The following is a 19,690-nucleotide window of genomic DNA, read 5'->3' as shown; positions in this document are numbered from 1 at the left end:
CGTACATCAGCACCTCCGCCCAAACCCGGAGCGCCGCCTCGCACAATAATTGCCCATCTTCTCAACTACAGGGACAGAGACGCTATCCTGCGAATATCCAGGGAAAAGGGCACTTTATTATATGATAGCAAGATACATATATATCCGGACTTTTCCACGAATGTCCAAACACTGAGAAGATCTTATGAACCCGTCAAGAGGCAACTGAGGCTTCGCCAGGTCCCATACTCCCTTGTCTATCCGGTGAAAATGAGAATACAGCATGGTGGCCGGGCTCATTTCTTTGAAAATCCAACTGACGCCATGTTGTACGTTGAGGCGTCCATCCCTTTGCCGGCCCGGGACCGGGCTGGGAACCACAATCTGCCGCCCCGGGGTGCAGCGGAACCCGACGGCCCCGAGGGTTGATGCGTCTTCCTTGATGCCACACTGCTATAATGCTTTAATCCGTTGGCTGTTGGGCGGACCTGAATATTAATGTTTGTTTAAATGAAGCTGTGCAGATCTCTTGGGTTGGAGGCCATGTGAGTGTTCCTAGGTTAAGGTTCTAGGGGTACATCGTCCAGTTGGGGTTGATGATGCGGGTGGGGGTTGGGGGCGGAATAGAGGTATGGTTGGGGTGATGATATGCCGGGTTTGGTGGGGGAACTCACGTTCAGAGTTCAGAGTTGTTATGATTAAATCAGAGAGCGGTTCTGCAGCAAGACTTCCATTTTTCTCGCGGAAGGGGCGGGAGTGTGGACATCCACCCAGTTTGTGGTACGAACATGACACAGGTTAATAAGGGTTGGGACATTAAGCTCCTTTCCTGGAATATCCGGGGATTAAATAACCCGATCAAAGCAAGGAAGATCTCAGCGTATGTGGCACGCCACAACCCTCACATTCTGTTTCTGCAGGAGACACATGCGCTTGGGCAGGTCAATGTTAAATTTTTGCCGAGGTGGGGGCCCCACAGGTATTACACAGATTACTCGACACAATCCAGGGGAGTACTGACTCTTATACACCCCAGACTCTGCTTTAAATACCAATCCAGTAAAATAGACCCACAGGGAAGATTCGTGCTGGTGTCGGGGGAATTGGCAGGGTATCAGACGATCCTGATAAATACATATGGTCCCAACCTAGACGATCCACAGTTCTACTGTACAATAATGAATATGCTAACTCCATCTGGGGAGGCGCGAATACTCTGGGGTAGCAATTTCAATATGATACTGGACCAATCCCTGGATCGCTCGTCGACGGTCCCCAGGACTCCCTCTAGGGCCGCACTTGTTGGTAAACAATTGATGGAACAGATGGGCATGTTTGACACATGGCGTGCATTACATCCAAGTGAGAGTAAATACACTTTCTATTCGTCGGTGCACGATTCTCATTCGCGCATTGACTACTGGATCATTAGTCAATCCCTAGCTGGGGCGGTCTCTCGATGCGATATACATCCTCGTACCCTATCGGATCACTCGCCGATAACACTTGATATCAACTTGAGTGACGTTTCCCCCCCGGCCAGAAGATGGAGGATGCCCCCCACAATCCTAAGAGACCCTAACATATGTGAGTCGCTACATACTGAGATTTCAGAGTTTCTGGGGTAAAATGAGGGTTCGGTTTCCACTTATGCGATCCTGTGGGACGCATTTAAGGTCTGGGTCCGGGGAGCCATCCTGGGTAAGTCAACAGGTATGTTGAAGTCGGTACGGGAGGAATTGGGCGTGACTGAGGTTAAGCTTAACTTATTACAGACTGAATATAGTGTTACACAGAACAAGGAAACCCTTTCGCAACTTCACACTACATTGGGAGAATTCCATAAGTTAGCCCATAGAGAAGTCCTGTATATGGCCGCACCAGCCAAAGCCCGACGATATGGGGAAAGTAATAAGGCTGGGAGATTCCTCGCCAACATGCTTAGAACTGATAGGCATCATAATCCGATCCCTAGTAAACAGACCCCTAATGGAACACTGGTGAATGGAGAACAGGACATCAACTCCGCATTCATGGAGTTTTATTCCTCTCTCTATTCCAACCACGATCAAAAAAACAAAGAGGATACGTTCCGATATTTGGACAACCTAGACCTTCCCACATTAACTGCTGAGACCCGAAGTGCGTTGGATGGGCCAATCACTGTGGAAGAGATTGTGGAGTCCATAAAAGCTTTATCGAACGGTCGCTCTCCTGGCTCTGATGGCCTACCTGCGGAATTATATAAAGAGCTCAGTGATGAACTGGCCCCGATACTGTTAAAAGTATGGGAGGAGGCGATGGGCCTGCGGGTGCTTCCGGAATCGATGCGAGAGGCGATTATCACTGTCCTCCTGAAACCTCGCAGACCGGCACAAGACATGGCGTCCTATAGACCCCTATCCTTAATTAATACCGATGCAAAACTTTTTGCAAAAGTGCTGGCCACCAGACTTCTCCCGTACATGCCGATCCTAGTCCACTCTGATCAGGCAGGCTTTATTCCAGCTCGGTCTACTGCTCTCAATTTGAGGCGCCTATTTAATGTTATGGCACAAATAGACCCAGATGCCAAGACGGCCGTGGTCGCATTAGATGCCGAGAAGGCTTTTGATTCAGTGTCCTGGACCTATCTCTTTCTGGCACTAGAACGGTTTGGCCTTGGTCAGTACTACACTAACTGTGTGCGTCTACTGTATACACAGCCGACGGCTAAGGTTTTGACCAACACCACTCTGTCCCCGGCTTTCCATCTTCATAGGGAGACTAGGCAGGGATGCCCCTTTTCGGCCATACTTTTTGCTCTGACTATTGAACCAATGGCAGAATACATACGTCAACAACACGCACATAGAGGGCTCAGGATGTCCGGCCCTCCTCAGATAATTTCGTTATATGCAGACGACACCCTGCTATATGTTTGAGACCCCATTGAGAATGTAAAACACATCATGGCAGATATACAGGAATTCTCAGAGCATTCTGGATACAGAATTAATGTACCAAAGTCTGAAATATTCCCTCTCACGAACGGCACGGGAGACCTAACTGAAGTAGAGGGATTTAGATCGGCCCCCACTAAAGTAAGGTACCCAGGGATACTGGCTGCCAGAGATAAAGACCTGTTGTACATGCACAATCATGGGGAATCGCTGTCTACCCTTTTGACTAAATTTCACCTGTGGGCCAACCTTCCGCTATCCCTATACGGGAGAATGGCGTTACTCAAGATGGTGGTTCTCCCCAAGCTCCTTTACTACTTTAATAATATCCCTGTCTGGCCCGGTAAGCCCTTCTTCGCCAAACTTAAATCTCTTGCCTCCTCGTTTATTTGGAATGGGAAGACAGCCAGGATGGGTTGGGATAAAATGGTTGAACCTTTTGAGCAGGGTGGTATCGCTGCACCGGACTTTGAGTTATATTATTTATGTGCGCAAGCTCAATTTGCTAAACATTGGTTTGATCCTGATGACACGGCCCCACACATATTGATCGAGAAACACTCTGTCCGCCCAAATGACATACGTTCAGTCCTCCTTAACCCACGCTATGGGGACATATGTCCGTTTGACCCAGTATATACGACCACTCATGCATGGACCAAGATATATAAGAGGATTGGCCTGGAATCCCCCTATGACCCGGGAGTTCCCTTGTGGGACTTTTCTAGCATCTCCCCCACGTTCGATCGGGCCCTTCAGCAATCCTGGGATCCCAACAAACTTTTCACACTACGTGACATGTTCTCTGATGGGAAGTTCTGTGACCTCAAGGATTTTGTTGAAGTGGTGGGAAGGGGACAGCTTAAACGCCTCCAATATTACCGGATGAGGGCGGCCTTCTCGGCAAAATGGCCAACATTCCCACTGGAACCTCAGTCCCATGAGTGTATCAGGTCAATAGTGTCCACAAATAGTTACGGCAAGGGGGTCTCCATGCTATACACCCTGGTGCAAGCCCACTCCCCTTCACGCAACACGATGAGGGAGGTATGGGAGCGAGACACAGGCACTCAGATAGATGAGGTCCGCTGGGCCCGGTACTGTCAATTAACCCGATCAGTGTCCATGAACTCTGGGCTCTGGCTAATCCAGTTTAAAGTCTTGAACCAACTACATTACTCCCCTTCCAGTGTGGCTAAATTTGTGGATGACTGTACAGGTGCCTGCCCTAAATGTGACGCCCCCGATGCGGGGCCCTATCATATGTATTGGTCATGTCCATTGGTTGTTGAATTCTGGAGGGAGGTGGCGGAACTTCTCGAAGATATTACGGCCATCCAGGCGAACCTCTCGCCCTTGAAATACCTTCTGGGCGACATAGGAAAGGTGAAGGAAACCACAAGGAGTTTATTTAATATATCATGCATCATCGCTAAATGTTGTATTCTTAAATGTTGGAAGTCCCCTAGCGCCCCGACCAGGGCCACCTTCTTGAAAGAACTTTGTATGGTGAATGACGATGAGGAACTATTTGTACTGTCGGTCCCGTCGCCCTCTCGGCCCAAGGACATTTGGACATTGCTGCGCCTCTACCTGTGTGGCCTTGACTCAGACTCAGATGTAGCGCCTGAATCCTCACCTTGACCTGTAAATTCTATTTATCTTGTATGTGGTGTCATCATACCTGTAACACAAATGCCTTAATTCTCTCTTTTGCTCCTTTCCTTGTGCGTTGTAAGAAATGCAGAGGCTGTACAGATGTGTGTATGTTACTGTCGTGCTGCTGACCTGCTCTCTTAATAAAAATATGTTTAAAAAAAAAAAAAAGAAGAAGCGCTGGTGTCGGTTGGAGGAGTGGACTCAGCAGGTGCCTCCCTCTGCAATGGCTGACCACCGGCTCTAAAGCTGGGGCGAATCCACCTGGGATATAAGGACAGTAAAGACACTTTAAAAGACACTGAATCCAGATCTTACCGTCATACCCTACAGCCCACTCTGACTTTTTAACCACTCCGTACGCCACTTCCGCCCGTACTTCGATTAAGTGAAACCCTCATTTGCATCGAGTCTCCAGCACCATCCTTCCTCTGGTGACAGCCCTTGCTATGGGCTGGGCTACTTGCACTTTGCAAATTTGTATATTCTGTTCTACTGCACTTGCCCTGTTTTTGAGCAGGGAGCACTTGGCCTCCTCCTTGTCTCTGGCACTTTTTGGTCTGAATGCTTTGAAGGTCTCAACGGAACATATGTCTGCGGCCCATTATCTTTCCTCGGAGATGCTGTAAGATGTCTGTGCCCGCAGTTGCACTTTATAAATCACCCACAAATAAATATATTTACAAGCTATTATTTACTTTCCAATAAAGACTTCAGACACATGTGCCTCGTAAATGTAGACTCTTAGGTGGCTAAATCCAGACTTAAGCTCAACACAAACAAAGCTGAGGGTAAGGTCTGTGTGGTGACGAAGCCAAACCCCGTTTAAATTCCTCTAAAACTAGAACCAGAGGTTTAAGCCATCCTGGGGAATTGCTTCTTCCAACTCTATAGTGTTGACACATTATGACTTACCTGACCTCTATTCTCAGGGTCATGGCAGTAATCACACTTGTACTATCAACAGGTTGCAGGCAGATTGATCCTGGGACAGAAAAGAGAAATAAACCCATCGCCCACCATACTGCATTTCCCCTGAGTCCTGGTCAAACAGAGGGTTTCCTTTAAACTCGATGCTTTTCCCACTGCACCTTCCATGGTGCCGGCACTGAGTCCATCATCGGGGAGAGCGCGACAATCCATTGATGCATTCATAATTGTGTTAAACTGGAAATGGTGTGTAGTTTCTTCCTTCTCTGTCCACTCAGTTTATCTCTGGCACTCCAAGGCCAAACACCCGTGCACAGTAAATCCTCACCTTTTTGTGAACAAACTAAGTAGCATAACCAGGTCAACTTCAGCCTGAGATGTTCAACATAATGGAAGGTGTTTTTTTAAATTGTGTATACATTTGCCAGGAGCCCTGCACATACCTTGCCGACTAAGTCTATTGGGAAACAAATGCGCACAGCCTGCTTTCACAAAATCGAAAGGGAATCCAAGGATTGCCACCAAAAGCATATAACAGATGCTCCTACTCGCCCCCCCTGGAAGTTACCAACGGCACTTGCTGATGTACCCTACTGCCTCTCCCACTCTACATGTACCTTTTATCATCCTCCACTCTTCTAACTGACTCCCCTCTGAATCCCCTACCACCTTTAACTCACGAAACCACCACCCTGGCTACCATGGGCCAAACAGCTGCACCAGTCATGTTAATTAAGCTAAGATGAAGCTCTCCGCATTGGCTCTCGCACCCAGACATCTGTGGCTACCCCAGGGTTCTGTATCCTATAAGATGTTGGGCTCTCCCCTCTGGGTAAATATATGCCACTGGGAAACCTATCCATGCAGAATGGGATTCGGATACTTTAGACAAGCACCCATCAACACCACCTCCCCCACTAACTACACCACCTCCCTCTTTTCTTGCAAGGCCAACAAAATGGCAGAATGGTGCTATGGAGAAATGACTTCATGTTACATGTCACGGCTAAGCCAGGCTTCGACTTAGCTTGGTAAAGGGGGGTCGTGGCTCGTGGCAGTGATCTTGCTTCATTCATTGTATAGTGGGGGTGCTGCTCCCCACGCTGTAGCAGGTGTATCTGGCAGCTGTCTTGGTTTCCAGTTGCTGCAGTCATGATCATCGCTTGGAGGGGCAAAGAAGGGTTTCAAATTGGAATGCAGTGGTGCAGCACTGCTCAGCACACTTGAGGTTCGGTGAACCACTCCCTTATTTAGATATTTAGGAGGGATGTAGTGCTGCATTCTCACGTTTTGTTGTTGTCCTCACATCTGGCTACACCCACCTTTTTCCGGGTGGTATTTCCATGGCCGCTGCAGAGTGAAAATGGAGCAGGAGTTTTCATGTTGTTTAACTTTCTTCTCACTCTGAGATAGAATGTGTTGTATTTTCTATGAGCAACATATCACGTGTTTATTCTATCAAACTGACTTTGCATGCCCCGCTGGCATGTGAAGACCTTCTGCATGGATGCTCCTTTTTCAAAGTAATAATTGTTACCTTCTTCTCGCCTGCCTGTCTCCCCTTATACCAGTTTCCTGTATTCCCGTCTGCCTGGCTCCCCTTGTACCAGTTTCCTGTATTCCCGTCTGCCTGTCTCCCCTTATACCAGTTTCCTGTATTCCCGTCTGCCTGGCTCCCCTTCTTAAACCATGCACTTGATTTTTCCCAACATCCCCTTTTTTGGGTCCTCCAATACCATACTGGGGGGTGGATGACTGCTCTCTGTTGATCTGGGCCATGCTCAGACCTCCAGATCTAGGTCCTAGTGAAAGATCTTGACAGCATGCATGAGCTAGCCACCGCCAGGACCCCCAGTTATGAGACACTCAATACATAGCAGGCTCTGCAGCTAAACCAGTGAGAAGCAATTCCCTCCGTCTCTCCTGTGCTCAGGCAATTGGAGCTCATAAGAGGACACCTGAGCGAGAGAAGCCGTCATCCTGACCTGGTGGCAAAGATAAGATGCCGCCGCTCCAACGCAGGCCTGAGATGACACCAGGCTTAAAAGTAGACTGCCTGCCTTTTCATGTGCAACAGCAGGGGCTGCTGGATCTTCCCATATGAAAGGTGATCAGGAACTCTAACATGGCCACCATGCTGCCAGATGTATTTACACCCACTGAGGTGTAGGGAGCTATGTGGCCACATGTGTGCACTAGACTGTCAGTTTCAGATTTCTGTTTTCGCGGGGCCCAGATGTTGCAGTAAGAAATCCCATCAATGCAGAGGAGAAACTCCTCTCCTACCATAGTTACTACCAAGAGTAACTTGTACTTGAGGTCCCACGAAACCTTCCTTTTTTGGTAAGCCCTGCCTTTCTGTTCTAACCCACTGCTGAGTGTGTATGTGCCATCGTTGCAAACTCTCTTTAGCTTTTCAGTTCAGATACACAGCAAATAAATAATTCCAGTGGCTTCTGCAGACTCACCTGCTGATGGCTCTGCAGCAGTGACCTTAACCGAGATGCAGAATCCTCTAGGAAAAACATACAGTAGTAAAATAAAAACCTGTATTGTTATAATACATGGCAGATAGCAATACCTATATAAAAGCCTATAAGCAGGCTAGTTGTGACATCACTACTGTCCTGTAACAGGAAAATGACATCACTACTGCTCTGTAATCATGTATTACCCTTCAACTGTGACGTGTGAGGGCCCGCTCCTGTAATAGGAATACTGCTCTGTAATCATGTATTGCCCTTCAGCTGTGACGTGTGAAGGCCCGCTCCTGAAATAGGAAAATGACATCACTGCTGCTCTGTAATCATGTATTGCCCTTCAGTTGTGACGTGTGAAGACCCGCTCCTGTAAGAGGAAAATGACATCACTACTGCTCTGTGATCATGTATTGGCCTTCAGATGTGACGTGTGAAGACCCGCTCCTGTAATAGGAAAATGACATCACTACTGCTCTGTAATCATGTATTGCCATTCAAATGTGACGTGTGAAGGCCCACTCCTGTAATAGGAAAATTACATCACTGCTGCTCTGTAATCATGTATTGCCCTTCAGCTGTGACGTGTGAAGGCCCGCTCCTGTAATAGGAATACTGCTCTGTAATCATGTATTGCCCTTCAGCTGTGACGTGTGAAGGCCCGCTACTGAAATAGGAAAATGACATCACTGCTGCTCTGTAATCATGTATTGCCCTTCAGATGTGACGTGTGAAGACCCGCTCCTGTAATAAGAACATGAAATCACTGCTGCTCTGTAATCATGTATTGCCCTTCAGCTGTGACGTGTGAAGGCCGGCTCCTGTAATAGGAAAATGACATCACTGCTGCTCTGTAATCATGTATTGCCCTTCAGCTGTGAGGTGTGAAGGCCCGCTGCTGTAATAGGAAAATTACATCACTACTGCTCTGTAATCATGTATTGCCCATCAGTGGTGACGTGTGAAGTTCCGCTCCTGTAACAGGAAAATGACATCACTGCTGCTCTGTAATCATGTATTGCCCTTCAGCTGTGACGTGTGAAGGCTCGCTCCTGTAAGAGGAAAATGACATCACTGCTGCTCTGTAATCATGTATTGCCCTTCAGCTGTGACGTGTGAAAGCCCGCTTCTGTAAGAGGCACATGACATCACTGCTGCTCTGTAATCATGTATTGCCCTTCAGCTGTGACGTGTGAAGGCTTGCTCCTGTAAGAGGAAAATGACATCACTGCTGCTCTGTAATCATGTATTGCCCTTCAGCTGTGACGTGTGAAAGCCCGCTTCTGTAAGAGGCACATGACATCACTGCTGCTCTGTAATCATGTATTGCCCTTCAGCTGTGACGTGTGAAGGCTTGCTCCTGTAAGAGGAAAATGACATCACTGCTGCTCTGTAATCATGTATTGCCCTTCAGCTGTGACGTGTGAAGGCTTGCTCCTGTAAGAGGAAAATGACATCACTACTGCTCTGTAATCATGTATTCCCCTTCAGCTGTGACGTGTGAAGGCCCGCTCCTGTAATAGGAAAATTACATCACTACTGCTCTGTAATCATTTATTGCCGTTCAGCTGTGACGTGTGAAGTTCTGCTGCTTGAAAGAGCACAGAGCAGACTTTCCGCTGCCGCTGCAGCACTTTAAGCAGTGGCAAGCTTTACAAATTCCTTTAAATTGCTTCATGCGACACTTTACAGCAATCAACTGCTAAGCATACTGATAAGGTAGTATGTTTATTTTGTGCACTGATGGAGTTTCACACATGTTATTACTTATTTTAAAGCACAGAATGAAACTTCGTTTCAATGAATTGAATTATTATTATTATTATGGTATTTATTAACCGCAGACCTATCTTCAAGAGGCAACGTACCAACAGAGCGCTTTACAGAGGTATACAACAATACAGATGCAAAACAGAGCGCTTTACAGAGGTATACAACAGTACAGATGCATAACAGAGGTAAACAACAGTACAGATGCATAAAAGAGTGCTTTACAGAGGTATACAACAATACAGATGCAAAACAGAGCGCTTTACAGAGGTATACAACAGTACAGATGCATAACAGAGGTAAACAACAGTACAGATGCATAAAAGAGCGCTTTACAGAGGTATACAACAATACAGATGCATAACAGAGCGCTTTACAGAGGTATACAACAATACAGATGCATAACAGAGCGCTTTACAGAGGTAAACAACACTACAGATGCATAATGGAGTGCTTTACAGAGGTAACAACAGCATAGATGCATAACGGAGCTCTTTACAGAGGTAAACAACAGTACAGATGCCTAAAAGAGCACTTTACAGAGGTATACACCAATTCATATACATAACAGCACGCTTTACAGAGGTATACAACAGTACAGATGCATAACGAAGCACTTTACAGAGGTCACAACAGTACAGATGCATAACAGAGCTCTTTACAGAGGTAAACAACAGTACAGATGCACAACGGAGTGCTTTACAGCGGTAACAACAGTACAGATGCATAACGGAGCTCTTTACAGAGGTAAACAACAGCACCGATACATAACTGAGCCCTTTACAGAGGTATGCAACAGTACAGATGCATATCAGATCACAGAGGTAACAGCAGAACAGATATACAGCGAGGGTGGGATACAGAGGGGCACAGAGGAGGGGTACAGCTGTACAGGGTGGCAGGAAGGTGAAGGGTAGGCAGCGTCGAGCGAGTTAGGTGGTGCAAGGGGCGATGTGATGGCCTAGGTATTAAGCTGACATCTATTTTCTGCAACACGGAATCTGCCTATTAGAATTTGTATCTTTTAAATCCAAACTGACTGTAAATTGATTTGCTGTATCAGCAACTGGAAGATCTCTCATAATAAACAATTGGCCAGATGTTCACAGGATGACTGTGTATGGTTGTGTATTATAACTAATACAATTTCCCCTACAGGGCGTAAACAGGATGTAGCAAGACACTGGAACTCTGCCTTCAGCCGTGCCGACCATTTGGTCACAGAACTCCTCGGTGGCTTGCAATATCCTTCTAGTATATGGTAGGTGCTAATTTATTTTATATATAACGATTGTTCCAGCTGATTTGTCACTCTTGAACATATGATTTAATAACTTATTCTTGGTGGTAACTAAGGTAGAATATACACTGCAAAGTAAGTTTCTTTTAAGTGAACATCTACTTGCAAAACATAAGCTGCTGTTCAGAAACACTCTTCATGGAGCAGAAACGATTTCCAGAAACAATATGTAATACTTATAACTTAAATCAAAATAACATGGGTTTTTTTGTACGCCATTGGTACACACGTACTATATTTCAAAATGTTAATAGTACCAACACTTTACTAGGACCATTTACCTTCAAGCATCGACTTAAATTGCGGCATGCTGGTCTATGATTCATAGCCTTGCCTTCTTCAGGACTAGTAGCTTTAGAAGCCCCGCCCAAGGTCTAGATAGTGCTGATATATATGTATAATATATATATATAACACTAATATGAAGTTTAAAATAGTTTCACCTTAACATTAACTACCTTCCCTCTATCAATGCTTGGTCGAGACTGATCCTTCTGAGTGTTTGCAAAAATAAAATCTTCCTAATAGTTAATGTTATATCTTCTGACTATTGTCCAGCAATATAAACATTCCTCTATTTCACAATGTTACAGCTTTGTTGGCATTTCTGCTGCTCTGGCTTCCGTTTTATGATCTGCTTTCAAGCCCTGGCAGAGGAAGTTGCATTAGGAGGAGAAGAAGTGCAGTCTGTAGATCCATTATACCAGCAAAGTGGCAAAGAAACAGGTTGTATTTTCTTTTAATTCACACTAACACATTCACGAATCCTGCCCCACCAATAGTAGAACATTAGGTATTGCCAAAATTACCCACAATAGTACTACTTCTACCAGAGGTAGCTGCACAATTGGCAGTTGCAGTAATATTACTGCTACTACGAGTAGTAGTACTTTTAATAACAATAGTATTAGTACTACCAATAATGGTATTCAAAGCTACTACACAACAGAAGTGTCCCTACTAGTAGCAGTATTATTATTATTAAAGAATAAGCATAATGGCAGTACAGGTGCTAGGAACAGTCACTCAAGTTGTGCTACTATCGTATTACCAAAAATGGTACTAACAGTATTATTATTGCCAGTAGGCAAGGAGCATAACTCAAGAGCAACACAGTCACTTTGAGAGCAAGGCGATGCAGTGTAACATTGTTTCTATCCCAGGTCTGGCGCTTAGAAGGGGAAGAAGTCTGGCATTAAGTGTGATATAAATGATCAATCACGTACGATAAATAGTGGTAATAGTTATTCCAGAGGTCCTTGTATCATTACTGGTGGTGGTTATGCTACTTCAGCTAATAATACCAAGGCTGCTGCTACCACTGGCAATAGAAGTGCTATATTGGTAGTAGCCTTGCTAATACAGCTTTTAGTAGTAGTGCTACCACTGCTGCTGACCACAGTACTGCTACTGTTGGTGGTATAAGTGATCTATTAAAGCTACTTCTACAAATGCTAATACAACTACTAGCCTACAGCCCCCTCTTTCCCCTGAATCTTCCTGTGCACCTCCTATCCCCACATCTTTGTCTTTGTCCTCTCCTCTCCACCTGCCCCCCGAGATTGTCTCCAAGTCCTCCTCCCTCTTACCCCATGCCTTCCTCAATGGGTCTCTCTGCCCCTTCTAATCCCCTGCTTGCTTTATCATCCTGTGCCCCTCCCCCTCCTTCCCCTCCCACTCCCTCACCCACCTCCCCTCCATCCCTTCCACTCCCTCCTTCTGTCAAACTCCGGCACTACCCCAATTGCCATCAGGCATAGTAATTGTAGCCGCCTGTCTTTTGCAGCCGCTTGCCCATCCCTCTTCCCCTCCACCCATTGTCCTGTGTAAGTAATGTACTACCTCAATTGCCTTCAGGCATAGTAATTGTAGCTGCCTGCCTTCTGCAGCCATCTTCCCCTCCCTTTCCCCCTTTCACCTTTCTATTATTTAAGCACTCACTCTTATCACTGTCCCTCAACCTCTGATAATAGCTTGTCTGATCCCCCCTTTTCGTCCTTGTCTTCTCCCCCCAGCACTACATTGATCAGCCACTGATCCTTTAAGATAGTCACTTGTTTTGTTCCTCTCCTCTTCCCTTCTCTCCCCTCCCCCACACCTCCCCTCCTCCCCCTCCTCTTGTCATTCTTGGACTGCAACAATTGTCGCCAGGCATAGTAATGCTACTGCTAGTATTGTCTCCTTTTTTCCTTCCTCACCTCTCCCTTATTGTTCTATGCATTTATACTATCTGTTATGATATGATAGTTATTCTCACATTCTGATTTGTTTCAAGGACCTGTACGACTGTAACTGTATTCTCCCGTGTTCCCTTCCTCCTTGAAGCACTTTGAAGCAGATTGTGTATAGCCGCTATACAAATAAACAATCAATAAATAACAGCTCATTTCACCACTCTAATACTGAGACAAAGAAGAGGACTGATAATGACTGTTAGGCTCAGGCATGTCCCAATAACTATGGTCCGGCAAGTAGAATTGAGTGTTCATACCTGCAACCTGTTGCAGGTGTATAAAGGGAGACGAAGACAGCAGACAAGGAGAGCAGCTGAGCCGGAGAATACTGCTATCAAAGGCTGAGCATGCAACATTTGGGCCGGTGAAAAGGACAACAAGAAAAGGAGAGCCAGGAAGACGCTGAGGCCACTGTGGGCCGTGAGAGAGTCGAGCTGGACGAAGCCCACTGCTGTGTGTTCCCCGTTGTAAGTGGGGAACACAAAGAAGCCGCTGACCGTTGCAGAAGGAAACCGGAGAGAGCGAGCGCTGCTCACCGGAGCGCCTCGTAGTGGAAGAGGAGCGAACGAGACCCCGCGAACGAGACCATTGCACCCAGAGGAGCTGCCTAACACCGGTGAGTGACAGGGAAGGTTTACTCAAGCTGAGGTGTTCCAGGGGCATAGTGTTGGTGACGGTGAAGGCTGAACAAACAGGAAAATAGCCAAATGGGGCTGGGGACCGGAAAAGTAGACCATTAAATACCGAAAATTTTGACAAGCAAGAAATAAGTTGTGAATAAAGGCCAGATATGAACTGTTTGAATAGCAAGAAAGGTGACATGCCTGAACAAGTTGAATGCTGAGTAATAGAAAAGAGATGAGAATATTGTACGAATAAAACGGAACATGAAAAGCTTTTGTGAAAAAAACAAAGTTAAAGAAAAAGCCTTTTCAAACAAAGTGAAAAGTGGGCAAAGCAAACCCCTATTGGATAGTGTGAAAGCAAGGTGGTAACCAGAAGAAATTCCACGAAGGCGAATGTGTGAAAGTCACATGCTGATCAAGGCAAGAGGCCATTAAAGTGCACCGGAGAAAAAGTGAATTTATAACACAGATGCATCAAACACTAAAAGATGTTTTAATGTGTATTAATTAATACATTTACATATTGTAATAACCTTCTCTTATTACCAGTTATTGGAACGCAGATTCAGAATTGTCTTGCAATTCCAAATATATACGCCTTAATAATGGCCCAGGTAAATAACATAGATTATCAGAGAAAATAGTTTTCAGTCCAATTTTGATCATTACTATGGATGGGAGGAGATGAAATCCTCCCCTCGTCACATGGTAAAATACATTTGACCAATCAAAATAAAGAGGAGTATAATTGGGAGTGTTAGTATTGGAGGAGAACCTACCTTTAGGTCCTATCCAATGAGGGCACATCGGAGGAGTCTATCATGTTTTTAAGGCCAAATAGGTAGAGTTCTTGGGAAATCTGCAGATGAAGGGAGCTTGTCCGACAGGAGAACTACTGATAGGGATTGCACCTGGATGCATCGGATGGAAATCCCCATTAAGAAGTCCATTTCCAGAGGGAGCCTGATGTAGAAGCCTTGCCCAAGAGAGAACCAGATTTCCTGACGGTGATTTTGAAATCAGGGGACACAGTGCGAGCAGGGCTTACATGTTGGAGCTGCCTGGAACTATGGATGTTGCTACCTGTCCTGTGCCTTTAAAAGACAAACTAAAAGTCTTTACAATAGCTCCTGTGCATTTAGATATATTTCCCAAGAATAAGCAATTGAAGGTCTTTTAGGGGACTCTTTTACTACCTATGGCACTGAATGTGGACTTGGCAATAAGGGACACTAATGGAGGTATACTAAAAATGGTATGCACCTGTTGCTCACCGAGCCGGAAGGTGTGCGTGACCCCAACCTGGATCGAGATGTAGGATGAGCCGTAGGCGTCTCCGAAAACCCAGTTCCCCTGATTTCAAGAATCAGGCTTCCTCTTTGAGAGGGGCTCTTTTTCACGATGTACCACTCTGCTATTTATGTAAAAACAGACAGAGTAATCTATAATGCAAAAGAGCGGGATTGAGCGCACCGCCATACCAATGCTGCAAGAGGTACAGAAAAGGTTTTGAGTATTATGCCTAACTAGTTTCTTCTTAATTAATTCTATTAAACACAATAGAACTGCTGGTACCTGAGATCGTGTATGTGAGTAGACCTTAGAGGAAATCCTGGACCAGTTTCAATAATGAGAACAAAATCTAAATGGTTGATGAAAACGATGAAAACGACAGGAAAAAATAATAAATGGGAAGGTTAGTATAGGGAGGACAACCCGAACGGCACGAGGGACGCACTAGAGCCGGGTTGGTGCATGTCCTGGAAAGCGTTCGTAAATGCACTTCATTAGAAAGAACAAACAGTTCATCAGGTAGTTGGAGCAAAGGAAGTCCTTGATAAGCAGCACTGGTATGAATGGTCTTATAGTCCAAATAGATGATTCAGATAGAACAGGAAGAAAGGACCAAACAATGTCACGCTGAAGCGGATCTCAGAAGATCGTAGAGCTGGAAACTCCAGATGGAACACAAGGGCGTTTCTGCAAACGTAATATGAATGAGAATTGGAGTTCAGTTTTAGCGGAAGTGAAGAAGCGCAGAGCCCGTAGAAACTGAAGGTTGAACGGGGAGGCTCCTGCGGTTTAACGGCAGTAAAGGAAAACTACCGTGGCAGCAAGTCCTTAGGGTAATCCAGATAAACAGAATCAGAGTACAAGCCGAGGTCTGGTAACGAGAGTTCAGAGTCAAAGGTTCACGGAGGGTAATCCGAGGAAGGCAAACAGTGCCGTAGGCGGGCTACGAAAAAGGCACATAGTAACGTACAATTAGCAGCAACGAAGTTCCCACGAATGCAGGCTTTAAAGAACAAGGGGGCGTGGCTTCCGTGTAAGCGAAGCACATCCAATCAGCTGACTTGCACGTTTACGTGACCTGAACAGTTTCCAAGGCAACTTGTAACAATGCCAAAACGGAGTCCATGGTTGGGAAGGTCTTCGTAAGAAAGCTCTTTGCTGCCGTAGTGTAACAGCACCAGAGTTTATGATTGTGCAATGCACATTTTTGTTTCAAAGTGGCAAAACAAATGAATTCTTGAGTTTTCACCGAGATAATTTATACCTGGATTAATGACATTGTGTACAACATATTTTACAGATATGCAGCAATTGATGGATTTCCTGACATGTGAAAACCATAGTCTACTTAATAAGAGAAATCCAGACTAGAGTTTTATACCCCTTAAATATGACCAGGATGGGGGTTATGTCACTGCTTTCTAAAACAATAATGACAATTTAAATAACCAATGGCGTTATTCTAAATAACATTGGACAGAAAAGAAAGGACTCTGCTTTTTATAGACTCCTTAGGCCAATTAAAATGAAGTGTTCATTCCTTTTCTATCTCAATGCTTATGAGATCCTTTAGAGGAATAAAAATTGTGTGCTCTGCAAAATAAAAGCCTCTATCATAAACCCAAGCTTGTGGGCAAAGTAAGCCAAACATTTCATTCCCCAGATTTGTACATGCATCTCCATACTAGAAACCCAGAATGCCCTATGTCTAGAGTAGAATCAAGCCCTCTCTGATTCCTACAAGTGTTGATGATTTGAATGATACATATTGAAGAGGATTACATATTTCTGTCTTGTATAATTATGGACCTGTTTTTTATGAATGATTGTTGGTGTGCATTGTGAATGTACATATAAGTACGATAATAACAGGTTGTGTTTCTTTTCTGTAGACACGTTTCTTGTATTTGAATGGAGTATTGAATATTGTGGGTGACTTCCCCAGGATTCAAAGTTAGGGTACCACTCTTAAATATTTTGATTAATCATTTGAAATAAAACAGATTATTCATATTAAAAACAGCCTGTTTCTCGTCATAGAGTTTTGGGTTGGGATTGTCATGATGTGGGTGTCATATCCAGGGGAGATTCTCAATAAAACTAATCTTCAAAACTGCAATATATTCTATAGATGATGTCCGCTACCCCAGTCATGTTAGAGAGACCTGCCCAATGTACCAAAGCCCTTACATCCCAACCCTCGGAATGAGAGATGCCATACATCATAATAAGCTTAGCTGATAGGGACTGGAGGAAAATACCAATGCTATTTGGCCACTCCTAAAAGTGTCAACACTCTATTCACATCCCACAAAGTAGAATAACTAGGAGAAGGGGAGGGTTCCTCATCATAATACCATTCAGTAACCTAAAGGATGCTCAGCCGCAGAAAGGCCCACACTTAAGCAGTGCTTAGCAGAAATGGCTGATCTTTAGATATTCGCAGTACGAGTAGTTAAACGTGCAGCAATAGTTGCCAAACAATTTTCCACCTCACAGAACTCCATTCAAAGGGGATCCGGATGTCATGTTAAGCCGGATCCCACTGTAGGGAAGGCATGGTATCACAAGTATGACACTGACACAATGGATACAATTTGTAAAACCTTCATTGAAAATGTTGGGGTCTGACAAACTGCTATTTTGTCCTATAACTAAGATGGGAGTAGTCTCAACCTTCAAACGATAAACAAAACAGTACTAGTGGAGTCCATCAAATCAAAATGGCCTATGCTAACAAAACCTAATACCTGCCCTATCTCTTGTACAAAAAGTGTAAAAAGAAGAAACGTGTGCAAAGGAAAAATCAGTGTTCAAAAGAATGAAGGTAGTTGAACTAGCTCTCCTCCTCATGTTAAACCTCCCGGAGTAAGACTGTCCTTGTGGGCAGGATGACACACTCTGGCTCAGTTTCTAACACTCTTAGCAGTTCCAAACCATGGCCTTCCACGTCAAAGTCTTTTTCTTGACTTTGAAAATTGTATTGCAACATAGAGTTCACAAAGCTTCCCCTCTGCCGGGCCCAGACCTTACGGCACACTGTTCACGTAGGTCCCCCCTCTGCCGGGCTCAGACCTTACTGCACATAGTTCACGTAGGTCGCCCTCTGCCGGGCTCAGACTTCTCACGTCACAGTTCAACACAAACCTGCTGGGGGGCTCCCTTACACAAGCCTATTGTACTTTGCGTCTCCCTCAATCGGCCTCGGACCCCTTTCGGATGTCGAAGACTTTCAAATGTGTGTGACGCTCTTTAGAGCCCACTGCAGGAGCTCTTCGACTCAAAGCTCATGTTTACCCACGCTTAATTCACTTTTGCTGTTTGTTTGCTTTATAACATCAAACAATGTACCTTTCAGAGAAACTTTTGAATGGGCTACTCCTTTCGCCGGACCACTCCGTAACTTAATACAGCTGATCTCACAGCAGCCTTTTACTTCAAAGTTCATTTACAGGTCTGCCTTTCTTCGCGTCTCATCCACATGCGTGCAGCCTTCACTTGTGATATAATGTTGCTACCTCATTCGCTTTCACACACACCAGTCTTTCAGGTCGCTTGCCAACTCACCGGCTGTGTGCGCTTCTTTCTTGTTTTGCTATTTCCAATTCACGAGTCAAGGTTAGTACCACAGGCGTGGCCTTGCCTCCCCATCTCTGCCGTTCACCCGGGAGGGTCACTGGCGTCCTTAAAACACAATGCAATCTTCAGTTGTGGGATCTGGCCTCCTCCACATGTTTTTCGCGGTCTGTCTGAGGCAACAACCTCCAGTCGGGAACCTTTGGGGTTTTGGACCCGCTGCTCTTGTCCCTTGGTCCGTTGCTCTGCTCCAGTAGGTGTGCCTTCACCGCAGAAGGTCTGCTCGTACTTGTGTTCCACTTTGCTCAGAGTGTGTCTTTATGTGTTGCCTTTTATTCGTGCTTGTGAGGAGAGCCTACTGGTATCAGGTGTATGCACTTAGTGTAAAGTGCCTTATTTTTCCTGACCCGATTAGCGGGACATGTCCAGTACAATGTCAGAGAGTTGGTCTGGTTACTCTGTCACTCTCTTCCTTGGCCCAGTGTTTGTGTAAAAGGGGAGGGAGTTGGGATTTCGGAAAATCCTATAAAATAGGATGGGGTAGATGAACAAAAGAGGGGGGAATACCACGTTTCACCATCAGCTATGTCCCCCCTACTCCTTGAAGACCCCTCACCCAGGTGATCATCCCGCACTAGTCCACCCCCAGGAACTGGATCCAAAAGAGATGGCTGTGTCCTGACCACTTGGATGACAAGTCCTCAAGGACTAGCGAGTGAGACACCCTTTCGTTTCTCACACCACCCAGGTAGTTCATGCTGATTCATACGCCCAGACAGTGCTTGTGACCCAAAAGCATTGAATCAGACTAGAGGGCTCTGCCGAAAGATCACTGGTAAATCATCTGTCCCTGACAGGCTACGAGCCATGACCTAGAGACTGCTGGCCAGAATTGTGGTATGGGGCT

At 45.4% G+C, this 19,690-nt stretch overlaps 1 long non-coding RNA gene across 2 annotated transcripts in view; it reads left to right on the top strand.

The window, feature by feature from the left end:
* The window catches only part of LOC138566192 (uncharacterized), a 311,663-nt gene that overhangs the window by 51,135 nt on the left and 240,838 nt on the right, over window positions 1-19,690 (top strand). For both annotated transcript variants that reach the window (XR_011301864.1, XR_011301863.1), the window contains exon 2: window positions 10,913-11,015. This is a non-coding gene — a long non-coding RNA (uncharacterized lncRNA). The remainder of the gene's footprint in view (window positions 1-10,912; window positions 11,016-19,690) is intronic.

Source organism: Ambystoma mexicanum, chromosome 2p (assembly GCF_040938575.1).
Source record: "Ambystoma mexicanum isolate Mex_15411 chromosome 2p, UKY_AmexF1_1, whole genome shotgun sequence".
NCBI classification, from domain to species: Eukaryota; Metazoa; Chordata; class Amphibia; order Caudata; family Ambystomatidae; genus Ambystoma; species Ambystoma mexicanum.
This window is presented reverse-complemented; position numbering and strand designations above follow the sequence as displayed.